This window comes from Ranitomeya imitator, chromosome 6 (assembly GCF_032444005.1).
Source record: "Ranitomeya imitator isolate aRanImi1 chromosome 6, aRanImi1.pri, whole genome shotgun sequence".
NCBI classification, from domain to species: domain Eukaryota; kingdom Metazoa; phylum Chordata; class Amphibia; order Anura; family Dendrobatidae; genus Ranitomeya; species Ranitomeya imitator.
Window position 1 is genome coordinate 242,522,797 of NC_091287.1, and position 16,859 is coordinate 242,539,655.

At 44.8% G+C, this 16,859-nt stretch overlaps 1 protein-coding gene across 1 annotated transcript in view; it reads left to right on the forward strand.

The window, feature by feature from the left end:
* The first annotated feature begins 1,496 nt into the window (after nucleotides 1-1,496).
* The window catches only part of LOC138642404 (NFX1-type zinc finger-containing protein 1-like), a 418,979-nt gene continuing 403,616 nt past the window's right edge, over nucleotides 1,497-16,859 (forward strand). The window contains exon 1 of the mRNA XM_069730530.1: nucleotides 1,497-1,584. The gene's annotated coding sequence lies outside the window, so the exon portion shown is untranslated. The remainder of the gene's footprint in view (nucleotides 1,585-16,859) is intronic.

The following is a 16,859-nucleotide window of genomic DNA, read 5'->3' on the forward strand; positions in this document are numbered from 1 at the left end:
AATGCCGCTGTCAAACACAGACAGCGGCATTTAACTACCGCTTCCGGCCGGGCCTTGAGACTTCTATGGTTACTGATGAGCGGTGGCTGTGAGCGCCACCCTGTGGTCGGCGCTCACAGCACACCTGCACTGTAGCAGAGGCGATCGCGTTGTGCCTGCTTCTAGCCTCCCATGGAGGCTATTGAAGCATGGCAAAAGTAAAAAAAAAAGTTGAAAAAAATATTTAAAAAATAAAAAAAATATAAAAGTTTAAATCACCCCCCTTTCGCCCCAATCAAAATAAATCAATAAAAAAAAAAAATCAAATCTACACATATTTGGTATCGCCATGCTCAGAATCGCCCGATCTATCAATTTAAAAAAAGCATTAACCTGATCGCTAAACAGCGTAGCGGGAAAAAAATTCGAAACACCAGAATTACGTTTTTTTGGTCGCCGCGACATTGCATTAAAATGCAATAACGGGCAATCAAAAGAACGTATCTGCACCGAAATGCTATCATTAAAAACGTCATCTCGGCACGCAAAAAATAAGCCCTCAACCGACCCCAGATCATGAAAAATGGAGACGCTACGAGTATCGGAAAATGGCGCAATTTTTTTTTATTTTTTTTTAGCAAAGTTTGGAATTTTTTTTCACCACTTAGATAAAAAATAACCTAGTCATGTTAGGTGTCTTCGAACTCGTACTGACCTGGAGAATCATAATGTCAAGTCAGTTTTAGCATTTAGTGAACCTAGCAAAAAAGCCAAGCAAAAAACAAGTGTGGGATTGCACTTTTTTTTGCAATTGGAATTTTTTCCCCGTTTTCTAGTACACTACATGCTAAAACCAATGATGTCGTTCAAAAGTACAACTCGTCCCGCAAAAAATAAGCCCTCACATGGCCAAATTGACGGAAAAATAAAAATGTTATGGCTCTGGGAAGGAGGGGGGAGTGAAAAACGAACACTGAGAAACGAAAAAAATCCCGTGGTCATGAAGGGGTTAATGTTATTTTATTCTTGAATGTTTTTCTGTTTGTTGGTTTAAATAAAGGCTGCTGTCCCCATATTTATTCCCAAAAGAATTTGGCGTCCTGGTTTTATTTTAATTGGTTTGTTTTCTGGTGGATGGTGACAAGGTGGCTATTCCTGTGAGACTACGCCAATATCAGTGTCAAGGATCTGAGGGAAATGCAAGGTCAGCACTAGGACCCAGCGTGCCTTAGCCAATCCGAGCATGCACAAAACTGAACCCTGGTAGAAGCCCCTTAGGTCAGTAAAGCCAGCACCATATAGTCCCATGGGGATGGCCCCCTCTGCCGGGGTAGTTCTTTATTGCATCATCTGTAGACCTCCATCTGCTAAACCCAACTATAGTGTGTGACTGTCACTATCTTCCTCTCATTGAAGGCCAGCTCCTGTCCAAAGTCCAACTACACTGTGCAAACTCCTTTTATTGACATGCTTTTTGCATTCTGACATCATCACATGGTGACGTGGGGATAGGTGTGGTCTGAAATGAGACTCCTCTCTCTACAAAGAAGAGAATTACTGTACAGACTTCATTTCTGCAAGGAGCCATGAGCTGCCATATGTGAGGTAAGGACATAGACATAGGAAGAACAAACTATGCAGTGAAGTGAATGATGCCTGGGAATATCAGGAGGAGGAATGGTGGGGTGCAGGCAATATTCCTATTGTTTTCCACTGAGTAGTTCCTATGATGATGTAACGTCTGTAGCTTGTACTTCTGAAAAGAGCCAAATACACAGCAGTAAGAAGGCTACAAGCAAAATACTGTAGGAAACAGTGGAGAAGAGGTAGATGATGAATGAAGAGGGAAGGGTGAGGGATAGGGTATAATTGCACAGCCAATGCTAGGCTTTCTGATGCAGAAGTGACACTGTGTATGGCACATGCTTATGTGGATGTTACCTAAAACAAGTAACATTGTAACTACCTCCGATGTATCATCTGCACTCACACAATTTACGATCTTATTTACGTTTTTATTGTTCTGATTGTAAATCAGGGCTTTTGCTATAGTTGGTGCAGAGGTAGAAGCTGCGCCTGGACCCTTTATTGTAAACATCAGACTATTTTGGTATTGCTTCATGAATAACTAGTTTTCCGCTAGCAATACAAAACAATGTTGTGTAACTGGGTAATGAGAGCCCTGAGGTTATCTCTTGGGGAATCAGTGTTTTGAACATTTCTTTGAAAGCCTGACTGTCTCACTGTTGCTAATATCTTGTTATGCTGCATCAAAAAAAATGACAGAAGTTGCTAAATAACTGTGACCTACATCCACATAAGTGGGGGACTTTATTCTGTAGTTGTAGCATAAAGGTCCAGCAGCAGAAACATGCAAATACTTTTAAAAGGTCTCTTTTAGGTCTCATTCAGACGTGTTTTTATACGTACAGTACGTCTTCTATCCTGTTTTGCCTAGATAGAACATGAGCCCTTTACAGTTTGTGGTGCTATTCACACTTCCATGTTTTTTGCATGACCGAGTATGCCGAATACGGTCTTTTCCTTTGGGCGGAGAACCTAGACACTAATGACACCATCAAACTGCCCCAACCCATACCTTAAATAAAAACACTACCATTTACTTTCTTTGGATAATTTTGGCCACAGCGGACAACTTTTATTAACAAAAAACCATACCTTAAACAGTAATACAATCAGTATGTAAATACGAGGGGAGGGTTCTTGGAGCTAAAAGATCTGGCAAAACCAAATTGACGATCGACCACCATGTTACCCTCAGCCGTGCACCACCAGCTCGAGGGCACCGTACATCCCGTTCCGGGAAGAGAAACGAACAAAAGCTCCCAGGGTACCGTCCAGAGCCCATACCAAATGCCAGATCAAACCCCACACCATTTCCAATTGCCTGAAATTATGTTACAATTCCTTCCCCCTACCAATCAGCGTCAACTCCAAGAACCCCCCCGCCAGCACAGCCACTGTGACAATAACACTATGAAAGATATGCAACTATTAAACCCAATACCCTTCTTTTATATATATATATATATATCTATATATATATAGATATATATATATATATCTATATATATATAGATATATATATCCACATGTATATACCCACATATAAACAACATATACACATTTTTTTTTTTTACATATACCAAACCCCCTCCCCTTTCTGAAACAATCCAGGAAAAAACCAAGGGAAGGGTGGGTGGGTCTGCCTCTTCTGTATTCCGGGAAGGCAACTGACGGTTTTCCCGCACTTTTCCCTCCTCTTCAAGGCCCCCCCTCCCATCCGTAAAACTCCTCCCCCCATTACCAACCACCTATCGAACCCATATATATTTTTGAAAAAACCTCCCGGCCAATCGCAGTCATGGGGGGCTTCCCTATAGCTGTGCCCTACTCCTGCCCCCATCTTACCGTGAGTCCACAAAGAATCATTGAGCTAATTCTGTTTTTGATCAGAATTACATATAAAGTTACCTATAAGTTAATGAAAATTACAGACTGCACACGGATGACATCAGTGTGCCATCTTTGGGCTGTTCATCACTAACACCGCAATAAACAGGAGAAGCTTTGTAATTTATATTTCATTTTTTCCATATATCAAAATTACTGACAAAACATTGAGGACAAAAGATAGACTATATATACAGTAGGTGTAGAAAGTATTCAGACCCCATTGCATTTTTTACTCTTTGTTTCATTGCAGCCATTTGGTTAATTCAAAAAAAGTATTTTTCTTCCCTCATTAATGTACACTCTGAATCCCATCGTGACTGAAAAAAAACAGAAATGTAGTAATTTTTGCAAATGTATTAAAAAAAAAAACAAACTGAAATATCACATGGTCATAAGTATTCAGACCCTTTGCTCAGTATTGAGTAGAAGCATACTTTTGAGCTAATACAGTCATGAGTCCTCTTGGGAATGATGCAACAAGTTTTTCACACCTGGATTTGGGGATCCTCTGCCATTCTTCCTTACAGATCCTCTCCAGTTCCGTCAGGTTGGATGGTGAACGTTGGTGGACAGCCATTTTCAGGTCTCTCCAGAGATTTCAATTGGGTTTAGATCAGGGCTCTGGCTGGGCCAGTCCAGAATGGTCACAGAGTTGTTTTGAAGCCATTTCCTTTGTTATTTTAGCTGTGTTCTTGGGGTCATTGTATTTTTGGAAGGTGAATCGTCGGCCAAGTCTGAGGTCCAAAGCACTCTGGTAGAGGCTGTCATGCAGGATATCTCTGTACTTGGCTGCATTCATGTTTCCTTCAATAACAACCAGTCATTCTGTCCCTGCAACTGAAAAACACCCCCATAGCATGATGCTGCCACCACCATGTTTCACTGTTGGGATGTATTGGGCAGGTCTGGAGCAGTACCTGATTTTCTCCACACATACCGCTTAGAATTATCACCAAAAAGGTCTATCTTCATCTAATCAAACCAGAGAATCTTATTTCTCATAGTCTGGAAGTCCTTCATGTGTTTTTTAGCAAACTCTATGTGGGCTTTCATATGTCTTGCACTGAGGAGAGGCTTCCGTCGGGTCACTCGGCCTTTAAGGCCCGACTGGTGGAGAGTTGACTTTGTGGAATTTTCTCCCATCTCCCTACTGCATCTCTCGAGCTCAGCCGCAGTGATCTTGGGGTTCTTCTTTACCCCTCTCACCAAGGCTCTTCTCCCATGATTGCTTAGTTTGGCTGGACGGCCATGTCTAGGAAGAATTCTGGTGGTCCCAAACTTCTTCCATTTCAGGTGTAATGCTTGCTCCAGCGCAGTAGCACACAACCTCCACCAGGGGGTGTGGGTGAAGGAAAATAGGTACACTCACAGAGCATCCACAGAGTAGCAGGCTGGAGCTACTAGGTAGCAGAAGAGTAGTCAGAAAAGTCAGGTCAGCAACAGAGAGGAATCGAAGTAACAGAGGTCACAGCAATACACGTGGTCAGAAACAAGCCTAAGAAGTCAGAGCCGGTCGGGAGCAGGAAAGCCAGAGATGGAAAACAAAAGAACAGGTCAAGGAGCAAGCCGAGTCAAATACAAAAGAAGTCACAACACAGAGAGTGAGTACTGTGACGAGCAAAGTCACAGGGGAAACAGGAACGGGACCTGGGTAAATGGGCAGAGGGCAAATCAGGGTATAATGGGGTCAGCTGCTCAAGCCAGAGACTGGAACTATAACTGACACTGCTTGCAGGTAGCAGCAGACTAAAATAGCCAGATACCAAAACAAGGCTGGGAAGATTATCCCCCACATGACCATCCCGGGGAAAAAATAATCAGAAGCAAACCCCGGACTGGATCATGACATCAGGTTTATGGAGGCCACTGTGCTCTTAGGAACCTTGAATACTGCAGCAGTTCTGTTGTAACCTTGGCCAGATCTGTGCCTTACCACAATTCTATCTCTGAGCTCTTTTGCCAGTTCCTTTGACCTCATGATTCTCATTTGGTGTGATATGCACTGTGAGCTGTGAGGTCTTATATAAACAGGTGTGTGCCTTTCCAAATCAAGTCCTATCAGTTTAATTAAACACAACTAGAATCCAATGAAGGAGTAGAACCATCTCAAGGAGGATCACAAGGAAATGGATAACATGTGACTTAAATATGAGTGTCTGAGCAAAAGCTCTGAATACTTTCCGTACCCATTGTATATATATATATATATATATATATATATATATATATATATATATATATGTATTTTTTTTGTGGATAGTCCTGTATGTTCTATTTTTTTTGCCTTTCCAAAGGTTCACAAGGATATTTTCCCACCTCCTTTCCGACCCATGGTAGCTGGTATTGGCTCATTAGAGCGGCTGTCTGTAAACACCCAGTTATATACAAAACAATCACCATCTGTTATGTATGTATAAGGGTGGTGGTCAATGTCTATCAGGTTTTCACCCCTGAAGACACCAATCGCGTTATTGATAAGTAATATGATTAATGTCTTGCTTCTTTTGTATATATTGTATTATGTGATACAGTATGTTCCTATGTGATGTAATATCCAAGAAGTATTGTTTCTCCTTGCGGAGATTGACATGTTAAGAATGCCAAGATGAGGAGACTTAAAGCCGCAATGCTCCTCTGGGAAATATGCTAATTATGCAAATTGTTTCTTCAGAGAGGACGAGAACTAGAACTCTAGTGCCACCTATTGGTCAATGTCGACCCTTTAACGAGCCTTGTCACATGACTTAGGATAATTGCCAAACCAGAATCTCAATTTGCAGGCACAGTGTTTCGGGGTACTGCCCCTCGTCAGTGTAAAGTGGAGATCTGGTTTGGCTGTGTGAGAGGTGTCCGACCGATATCCAAGAAGTATCGTTTCTCAACCGATATGTGATGTAAGTAATGTATAATGTGTAGGATGTCATAACATAGGATAGCATAGAGTAACACATAGTTTAAGACTTAGGACTAGTGTTGAGCATTCCAATACCGCAAGTATCGGGTATCGGCCAATATTCGCGGTATCGGAATTCTGATACCGAGTTTTGATACTTTCAGTGTATCAGAAACCGGCATTGGAAATTCTCCTCATGCAAACTCCCGGGTTTTTATGAATCAGCCAATGAGGAATGATTTGAAGTGTGGGCACATCCTGTTCTGCATGGTGGGCATGTAACTACTGGCATGGCTGTGATTGGCTGCTGAAATGATGTCACGATGCCCTTTAAAAGTTGCCGTCACGATTTTGCGCTCACTCGCTGTGAATTCATTTAGGGACAGGACGCTGTGTTCTGACTGAGGGCAGTTTAGAGATTGCGATTTGCTTAATTGTGCTTAATCCAGGCTAAATTAGCAACCGCTGTGTGTTCACCTTGCTTTTGCCTTGCAGCGCTGTTCACAGCTGTCTGCAAGGTCTGTGTGTGTGAGTGCAGCTCACTCTGCTGTCTGTCCGTTACCATAGCCGGTTGTGGTCAGCTCAGGGTGCTTCACTGCCTCATACTGCTTAATCCTTTTTTTTGGCAATTAGTGCAGCCTGCTGCACATTATTTCACATACAGTGGGGCAAAAAAGTATTTAGTCAGTCAGCAATAGTGCAAGTTCCACCACTTAAAAAGATGAGAGGCGTCTGTAATTTACATCATAGGTAGACCTCAACTATGGCAGACAAACTGAGAAAAAAAAATCCAGAAAATCACATTGTCTGTTTTTTTAACAATTTATTTGCATATTATGGTGGAAAATAAGTATTTGGTCAGAAACAAACAATCAAGATTTCTGGCTCTCACAGACCTGTAACTTCTTCTTTAAGAGTCTCCTCTTTCCTCCACTCATTACCTGTAGTAATGGCACCTGTTTAAACTTGTTATCAGTATAAAAAGACACCTGTGCACACCCTCAAACAGTCTGACTCCAAACTCCACTATGGTGAAGATCAAAGAGCTGTCAAAGGACACCAGAAACAAAATTGTAGCCCTGCACCAGGCTGGGAAGACTGAATCTGCAATAGCCAACCAGCTTGGAGTGAAGAAATCAACAGTGGGAGCAATAATTAGAAAATGGAAGACATACAAGACCACTGATAATCTCCCTCGATCTGGGGCTCCACGCAAAATCCCACCCCGTGGGGTCAGAATGATCACAAGAACGGAGAGCAAAAATCCCAGAACCACGCGGGGGGACCTAGTGAATGAACTGCAGAGAGCTGGGACCAATGTAACAAGGCCTACCATAAGTAACACACTACGCCACCATGGACTCAGATCCTGCAGTGCCAGACATGTCCCACTGCTTAAGCCAGTACATGTCCGGGCCCGTCTGAAGTTTGCTAGAGAGCATTTGGATGATCCAGAGGAGTTTTGGGAGAATGTCCTATGGTCTGATGAAACCAAACTGGAACTGTTTGGTAGAAACACAACTTGTCGTGTTTGGAGGAAAAAGAATACTGAGTTGCATCCATCAAACACCATACCTACTGTAAAGCATGGTGGTGGAAACATCATGCTTTGGGGCTGTTTCTCTGCAAAGGGGCCAGGACGACTGATCCGGGTACATGAAAGAATGAATGGGGCCATGTATCGTGAGATTTTGAGTGCAAACCTCCTTCCATCAGCAAGGACATTGAAGATGAAACGTGGCTGGATCTTTCAAGATGACAATGATCCAAAGCACACCGCCAGGGCAACGAAGGAGTGGCTTCGTAAGAAGCATTTCAAGGTCCTGGAGTGGCCTAGCCAGTCTCTAGATCTCAACCCTATAGAAAACCTTTGGAGGGAGTTGAAAGTCCGTGTTGCCAAGCGAAAAGCCAAAAACATCACTGCTCTAGAGGAGATCTGCATGGAGGAATGGGCCAACATACCAACAACAGTGTGTGGCAACCTTGTGAAGACTTACAGAAAACGTTTGACCTCTGTCATTGCCAACAAAGGATATATTACAAAGTATTGAGATGAAATTTTGTTTCTGACCAAATACTTATTTTCCACCATAATATGCAAATAAATTGTTAAAAAAACAGACAATGTGATTTTCTGGATTTTTTTTTCTCAGTTTGTCTCCCATAGTTGAGGTCTACCTATGATGTAAATTACAGACGCCTCTCATCTTTTTAAGTGGTGGAACTTGCACTATTGCTGACTGACTAAATACTTTTTTGCCCCACTGTATATCCTATATTAGTGGCTTTCCATCTGTATCCTGCTAGATTGTGGAAAATCACTATATAGGATTAGATAGAGGAGCTTTGTTTGGCCTTGCAGTGCCGTTCGCTGTGTGGGTGCAGCTCATCTGTGTGGGTGCAGCTCACTCTGGGTTTCAACACTGTCAGTTGTCACCTGGAAGTGTTGGCTACACAGAAAAAACACTCGCTCACGTGTCAGTGGGGTTCAGCAGTGCCAGCTGTTCCCCTGCTGTGTAGCCGGCAACGTGTCCAGCACAAGCCACGCTGGCACAATAACAGACATTTTCCTGTCTCCAGTGCAGGCTTCGGCCTACACTCTGCTCCGCTTGGATTTCCTGGGATTTAACACTGTCAGTTGTCACCTGGAAGTGTTGGCTACACAGAAAAAACACTCGCTCACGTGTCAGTGGGGATCAGCAGCGCCAGCTGTTCCCCTGCTGTGTAGCCGGCAATGTGTCCAGCACAAGCCACGCTGGCACAATAACAAACATTTTCCTGCCTCCAGTGCAGGCTTCGGCCTACACTCTGCTCCTCTTTGATTCCCTGGGTTTCAACACTGTCAGTTGTCACCTGGAAGTGTGGGCTACACAGAAAAAACACTCGCTAACGTGTCAGTGGGGTTCAGCAGCACCAGCTGTTCCCCTGCTGTGTAGCCAGCAACGTGTCCAGCACAAGCCACGCTGGCACAATAACAGCAAATAAAAGGGAACCTATCCCCTCCCCCCAGGCGTTTGTAACTTAAAGAGCCACCTTGTGTAGCAGTAATGCTGCACAAGGAACAGGTGGCTCTTTTTGTTATGCTTCTTGCACATGCTGCACTTAACACTTATTAAATATTTGTCCCCTCATACCGTGACACCGTCCCGTAGGTGGGACTTTCCTTTGCAATGAGACGCATCACAGCAGGCATTCATACCTCCATGGTGCCGAGCGCCGCCTCCTCAGCGTTGTTTGCATCTGTCCCAGAGCCTACGCTGTAATGTTTAACCTTGGGCATGCACACTTATTGCTGCCCATCTTCTGCCATCATTTGATGTCATGGTGCCTGTGCACCCGCGCTGCCAGAGATCATGCCACGCTGTGTCTTCTGATTTTGTCACACTGTGGTGCTGTGATTCATGGGCCTGCGCAGTGCATATCTTCGCCTCTCCCTCTTCTGCCTCCGCCTTCTCCAGACAGTGTGGCGTCAGCGGATCCCAATTCACAAGCCACGGCCGTGACGCTGCAGACTCCGAAGAAGGCGGATGTAGAGTAGGGAGAGGCGAAGATATGCACTGTACAGGCCCCGGAATCCCAGCCCCGCAGTGGGACTAAATCAGAAGACACAGCGTGGCGTGATCTCTGGCAGCGCGGCTGCACAGCCATAGCCACCGTGACACCAAATGACGTTAGAAGCTGGGCAGCGCTAACTGCGCATGGCCAAGGTTTAACATAACAGTGCGGGCTCCGTGATAGATTCAAGCAACGCTGATGAGGCGGTGCCCATCGGCATGGGGGGAATGAATGCTGGCTATGCTGCGTCTCATCAAGACGGAAAGTACCACCTGTGGGACGGTGTAACGGTATCAGGGGACACATTTTATAAGTGTTTAGTTCACCTTGGGCAAGGAGCATAATGAAAAGAACCACCTTGTCCTTGTGCACCATTAGTGCTGCACAAGTTGGCTCTTTCAGTTGCTAACGCATGGGGGGTTAAAGGTTCACTTTAAACTTGATCCAATTAGGCCTCGGCCTACACTCTGCTCCTTCTGCTGTACCTGGGCTCCAACAACGCTGGTTGCTGCCCGGAAGTGCTGTTTGCAGAGAGCCAAACACCTCGCCAATGTGTTAGTGGGGTTCAGTAACGCCTGCTGCTCCCCTGCTGTGTATCCGGCAACGTGTCATGCGACCGCCACGCTGGCACAATAACAGACATTCAAATGCCTCCAGTGCAGGCTTCGGCCTACACTCGGCTCCTCCTGCTGAACCTGGGCTCCAACAATGCTGGTTGCTGCCCGGAAGTGCTGTTTGCACAGAGCCAAACACCTCGCCAATGTGTTAGTGGGGTCCAGTAACGCCAGCTGCTCCCCTGCTGTGTATCCAGCAACGTGTCATGCGACCGCCACGCTGGCACAATAACAGACATTCAAATGCCTCCGGTGCAGGCTTCGGCCTACACTCTGCTCCTCCTGCTGAAACTGGGCTCCAACAATGCTGGTTGCTGCCCGGAAGTGCTGTTTAAGCAATAGTGTGCAAAAAACACACCATATATATACCCTCTGGCTCAAGACAGAATCAGCTGTGGAGGATATCCACTAATAAAACATAACTTTTAATATTAAATGCTAAAAACTGCACATCCAACAGGACACAAACGAAAAAAACATACAAAGTGCTCAGGTGAACCAGTGCTCAATAAAAAAGAATGGTTGGATCTCACCCAAGCTGCCGGACACTGTATACTTCCGTACGACACAGCAAAGATCCAATTAGATGAGGAGGGGCAGGGCTGAAGTAGTATGTCTACCCTGTAACCCCTCTGTAACTCCTGTCCTGACAAGGACAGGCCCCAAATGGACCTTGCTCTAAGGGACCAGCCCACCCAATATGTATAAAGGCAGAGTCCCAAAACCTCTTGAAACGTAGAATCTTCCTCCCTACGCGTTTCAACTCCGGTCATGGAGAATCATCAGGGGAGTCATATGGAAAAAAGTGCCAACGGGCACAGAGATGTAAGTCCGTCTAAATTGTGGGGCCTGCAGTGGCTAGGTAACCCACGCTGGAGATGACCGTCTGTGTCCACAGTCTCTGGTAGAGTACAACCCACCTCTGTGAAGCCTCTCTATATACCCAAAGCCCCTCCCCCTAGTACCTGATATACTGGGATATGGGAAAACCCGGAACGGATCAAACTGCCTAATAAACCATGTGCACTGTATGCCCCAAAAAGCTATAGATCTAGTTGGGGCATTCCAAGGGGGCATAGATAATGCCCGTGAGCCCCCATACTTATGAATGAGAAATTATCATAGCCGCACAAAACCAGCACTAGTCATATGCGGCTGCATGGTTACCAGTTTATAAATAATGATATACGAAAAAAAAAAAAAAAAAAGCCATATGCGGCTGCATGGTTACCAGTTTATAAATAATGATATACGAAAAGAAAAAAAAAAAAAAAAAGCCATATGCGGCTGCATGGTTACCAGTTTATAAATAATGATATACGGAAAAAAAAAAAAAAAAAAAGCCATATGCGGCTGCATGGTTACCAGTTTATAAATAATGATATACGAAAAAAAAAAAAAAAGGGGGGCACCGGAGTTACGGCGCCATCTCATGTGCGCTGATGTGTTTAGCCAGGCGTACATAGTCGGGGGCATAATTGATGTCAGTAAACCTCCACTATCATAAGCGGCCATATGGCACAAGCATTCACCATGTCCGCATGGTTACCGGATTATACATAATATCACATAGTGAGCGCATGCACCGGAAGTTGCGGCGCCATCCTGTGCGCATCACATCCTATCAAGCGCCCAACAGCATGTAACGCTGGGTGCGCTCCAACAGTGGAACGCAAGCCGACTCACTCGGCGTGGTAAGTGCAGGAACCGGAAGTTGCGGCGCCATCTTGTACGCGTCACATCCTGTACGGCGCCCACAACATGTAACGCTGGGTGCGCTCCAGCAATGGAACGCAAGCCGACTCACTCGGCGTGGTAAGTGCAGGTACCAGAAGTTGCGGCGCCATCTTGTACGCGTCACATCCTGTACGGCGCCCACATGTTGCCATGGTGAATGCGTTTCAAGGGTGAAACGCAAGCCGTCTCCGTCCACGACCACAGTGAAGCACCGGCCCTTGTAAGTTGCACAGAAGGGAGGGGGGGGGAAGCGTCACAATAACCGAATCAACTCATGATATCAACATATAAGATTCTATGCGGTACCCACATCCATGCATAATCACAAGCAAACTGGCAGAAATGGATTATAAACCCAAACAAGGGGGAGGGGGTTAGAGGCTAACATAAATGGGCGAAGATCAATTAAACAAAATTCCATAAAACAATTAGCGTGAAACGTGGATAAAAATGGATGCACAGAAGCAAAAAACAGAAGCTCATACTAGACATAGAGGTGTCAGTAATTGAAGTCATAGTGACACCCATTATAACCTAGATGGCTATATAGAAAGTAGCAGTGGCTAGTTTCCAAACAGATCCCGATGGATCATAATATATTTTGCTTTCTTTGGCATGGTAACTGGAGAAGACCCGTCAAACAGACAAATAACAGATTACATAAAATAATAAGATGGGAAAGGGGAAGGGGAGAGAGGGAGGGAACGGACAGAGAGTAATGGAGAGAAAGACTAGGCAAGGAGAACACCACTAATAAGGTAAATAAAGCCTAAAGGAAACAGCTATAATTAAGTTGTTCGTTCAAACCATGGGGTTGGCATGTATCGAGAAGAAAGATCCATCTCGCTTCTCTCTGAAGAAGCATTTTATCCAGGTCACCCCCCCTGGACGGAGGATGCACCTTATCAATCCCCATAAAACGCAAGACCTTGGGGTCACCCCCATGTATATCATGCACATGTTTTGCTATCGGGGTATCCCTTCTGTTTCGTATATCCCCCAAGTGTTCCCCCACTCGTCGTCTGAATTCTCTGATCGTTTTTCCAATGTAGGTGATTCCACAGATACAACTCACCCTGTATACAATCCCTGTTGTTCTACAATTGATAAAGTCCCTGATGGTATAGGACTGCTGTGTATGCTCATTATGGAATACCTTCCCAGTAAGGACAAAATCACACGCCACACAGGCTCCACATTTAAAACATCCTGCTGGTCTTTGAGGAAGCCATGTCTCCTTTCTAGGCGTAGTGAAATGGCTATGCATGAGTCTATCACCTAAACTCCTACCTCTCCGATAGGTGATCCTTGGTTCCCTGCCAATGATATCTTTCACGTCCTCGTCCATCCCCAAAATTCCCCAATGTTTTTTCAAGATGTCCCTCACGGGTCCTGCCCCATTATCAAAGGTGCAAATCACCCTAGTCTCCTTAGGGGTCTCTTCTTCTCTATTTCGGGGTATAAGCAAGGTCCCCCTCTCACATGCATTCGCATGGCTAAATGCTTCCCTAAGAATCCAATCCGGGTAGCCCCTGGTCCGGAACCTCTGCCGAAGATCATCCGCCTTTATTTTAAAATCCCTTTGATTGGAACAGTTGCGACGCAACCTAAGGTATTGGCCTTTAGGGATACCCTTTTTTAGAGAGAAGGGATGATGGCTGTCCCACCTTAAAAGGGAATTGGTTGCGGTCGGCTTCCTGTACACAGTAGTTTCAAGACACTCCCCATCCCTAGATTTAGAGATGAGGACATCCAGAAATGGTAGTCTCTCTTCCTGTATTTCAAAAGTAAAGCTGAGGCCAATCTCATTATCGTTAAGGGATGCCACAAACTCAGCAAAACCCTCCCTGGTGCCCCTCCACAATATGAAAATATCATCTATATATCTGACCCAAAGGTCCACAAGGGCCAGATAATTCTCATAAGTCTCTGAGAAGGCAATACTGTCCTCCCACCAGCCCAGGAACAAGTTTGCGTAGGTGGGCGCACATGGGCTGCCCATGGCAGTGCCCCTGAGCTGGTGGAGGATCCTGCCATCAAAGCAAAAAAAATTGTTATGCAGTACAAATTCAAGAAGAGATATGATAAGTTCATTGTGGGCCCTGAACTGACACCCCCTTGTGTTCAAAAAGTATTGCACCCCCTGAACTCCACACTGATGTGGGATTGAGGAGTACAGAGACTCAACATCAATGCTGGCCAGGAGGGTGCCAGGTTCTAGGGAAATACCCTCTAGTCTGCGAAGCAGATCCATGGTGTCCCTAACATAGGATGGAAGTGCGGTAACAAATGGTCTTAGGACATTATCGATGTAAATACCCACATTTTGTCCAACACCTCCTATCCCAGAGACAATGGGTCTACCCTTTAGCGGATCCAGGCCCTTGTGGACCTTTGGGAGGGCATAGAATGTGGGCATAACCGGGTGGAGGGGCAACAGGAAGGAGAACTCATCCTCATCAATCAGTTTCTCAGCCTTGGCTTTAAGTAAAATGGCCCTAAGTTCTGACACACATTTAGTAGTTGGATTCGTTGTTACATGGGCATAAGTGGACCGGTCATTAAGTAACGACAAACACATATTCCTATACCCGTCGATCCCCATAACCACAATATTGCCACCTTTGTCAGATGGCTTGAAAATAAGGGATTTGTCATTTTCTAAACCCCGGAGAGCCTCCATCTGTACTCTACTGAGATTGTGACGAGACTGGCAGTGCGCTAAATTCTTGATGTCTTGGGTACTCAAATTCAAGAAGACATCAATTGCGGAGAGATCTCCACCTACTGGGGCCAACTTTTTACTAGGATTTTTGAGTTGGGTGAAGGGACCAGTTCCTCCAATTGTGGCTGGTGTGGTATCCAGACCTGCCAGAAGTTGTATATCAGGTAGCATATCAAGAGAGATGCCCAGTTCATGACAGGTTTTTTTGTCCTTTTGTTTAAAAAATTTATGCCACTTGAGTTTTCTTATGAACAGATTCAAATCCTTAATCATATCAAACGGAACAAAGTCAGAACTGGGTATAAACGATAATCCTTTTGAAAGGACCGACATTTCAACCTCCGTAAGCTGTCTGTCTGATAGATTCAAAACCTGTGACTGCGGAGCTGGTATGGTCGATCTAAAAAACCAGTCTTTGGTATATTGGTCTGAAATCTATCTCCTCTTCGGTAGTTGCTACCCCTCCCCCTCTGTCGGTTTTTAGGAGTGGGCCTTCTACTCTCTGTATCTGACAGGTCTGTCTCAGTAGAAGACAGATATGTCTCTCTATCTCCTCCTTCAGATCTATCCACCACAACTTGATATATTTTGTTGTCTTTGAAGTCCTGCAGGTCCCTGAGATATTGTTTATGCTTTCTTTCTTTGAGATTATATTGAAATTTCTCAATGGAGTTTTGTAACTCAGTCTCCTTCACAATGAAGTCTTTCTCAGACTCAAATTTTTTGGTAATCTCTATCTGTTCTTTAAGTTTAATATTCAGTCTCTCCAAATTGATTTTTTCTTCATTGACTAAAATCTGCATAAATCTCAGGGAACTGCAGGTAGCTTCTTTCTCCCAAAGACTCATCAACTGGGGGTTTCTGCACCGTGCTGCTGGGGTAAGGGAAATACGTAGTCCTCTTGGGACTATACCATTTTTGATATAGTTCTCAAGGCTTTGTAGTTCCCACCAAGAAACTATTTGTTCCCTATATACTCTGTTCAGGTCCTTAAAGACAGAAGCATAAGTAGGTGTATATTTCTTTTGAGAAAAAGCTTTCTCTGAAAAAATGTCTTTGGCCTCAGTCAGCCATAGGTCTGTGTCAGGGCCTGCTGCCAGAAACCCAGCCATAGCAAGCACAATCAATAGCAGAAAAAGCAATAGTGTGCAAAAAACACACCATATATATACCCTCTGGCTCAAGACAGAATCAGCTGTGGAGGATATCCACTAATAAAACATAACTTTTAATATTAAATGCTAAAAACTGCACATCCAACAGGACACAAACGAAAAACGGACACAAACGGATCTTTACTGTGTCGTACGGAAGTATACAGTGTCCGGCAGCTTGGGTGAGATCCAACCATTCTTTTTTATTGAGCACTGGTTCACCTGAGCACTTTGTATGTTTTTTTCGTTTGTGTCCTGTTGGATGTGCAGTTTTTAGCATTTAATATTAAAAGTTATGTTTTATTAGTGGATATCCTCCACAGCTGATTCTGCCGGAAGTGCTGTTTGCACAGAGCCAAACACCTCGCCAATGTGTTAGTGGGGCTCAGTAACGCCAGCTGCTCCCCTGCTGTGTATCCGGCAACGTGTCATGTGACCGCCATGCTGGCACAATAACAGACATTCAAATGCCTCCAGTGCAGGCTTCGGCCTACACTCTGCTCCTCCTGCTGTACCTGGGCTCTAACACCGCTAGTTGGTGTCTGGAAGTGCTGTTTGCACAGAGCCAAACACCTCACCAATGTGTTAGTGGGGTTCAGTAACGCCTGCTGCTCCCCTGCTGTGTATTCGGCAACGTGTCATGCGACCGCCACGCTGGCACAATAACAGACATTCAAATGCCTCCAGTGCAGGCTTCGGCCTACACTCTGCTTCTCCTGCTGTAC